Below are 1,087 nucleotides of genomic sequence, written 5' to 3'. Positions count from 1 at the left end.
TGAAATTTGGCTTTTAAAACTCAAAAATCAACTTTGGGATAAAAACAGGGCCACGCGTACCCGCACTCCACGTGCACGCGTGGATGGCCTTAAAACTCATCGACGCGCAAGCGTCATACGCGCGAATGCGTGGGTTGAAAATTAGCCAAACGACGCGCACGCGTCAGCCACGCATACGCGCGAATACATTGTAACCCAAGCACAAAACTGGCACAACTCTGGCACAACTCTCTGGAAAATGGCTGGGCATTCGATGCAGCGCATCGACGCGCCCGCGCACACCACGCGCACGCGTGGATGGTGCTTCCTGGAAGAATGGCGCGCACGCGCCAAGTGCGCCTACGCGCGGAGGGTTATTCTGCTAAAAATTTTCTAAGTTAAAAGCTGCAGAATTCACAGATTCAACCCCCAATCTTCCGACGGTCATAACTCTCTCATTTTAAATCATTTTTCACCCGTTCTTCGAACGGCATGGACATCCCGGATCCAATTTTATTTCTAAACAGATTTGGCACAAATTAAAGATCCATAGTCCAAGTTATGTCCCGTCAAAGTATGCCCAAAAACCATATTTTCATACAAAATCACAAAGTACCATTTTCAAAACAAGCCACTTTCAACTCTTTTCAAAATCAATCAAAACATGCCAATTTCATCCCTTTTCTTTGAAATCAATCAAAATGTACCAAAATCAACAACAAGCCATCCTCAACTCACACATTGACCCTTTACCAAAATTCCCAAAATCACATCCAACCATTCTAACACTTCTCAATCAAATGGCTAAAGGACAAATACAATATCATGTCATACATCCTTCTCATCCCAATTTCCAATAATACCATTCCCAATCAACCATCATTATATATAATCATCATCATACTCACCATCAACATGGTACCACCCATCAATTCAACCTCAATCATCCATCGAGCATATATCACAACATGCATTTCTCATATATCACACAATCAAGGCATCAATATTCATAATCACATATATGACACCATCCTTTATGAATCCGATCTCCGGGATTCTATCCGTAACTTAACAACCACAACAACTTACCAACTCTATATACTACACA

The sequence above is a fragment of the Arachis ipaensis genome, chromosome B08 (assembly GCF_000816755.2).
Source record: "Arachis ipaensis cultivar K30076 chromosome B08, Araip1.1, whole genome shotgun sequence".
NCBI classification, from domain to species: domain Eukaryota; kingdom Viridiplantae; phylum Streptophyta; class Magnoliopsida; order Fabales; family Fabaceae; genus Arachis; species Arachis ipaensis.
Note: the sequence above shows the minus strand (reverse complement) of the source record.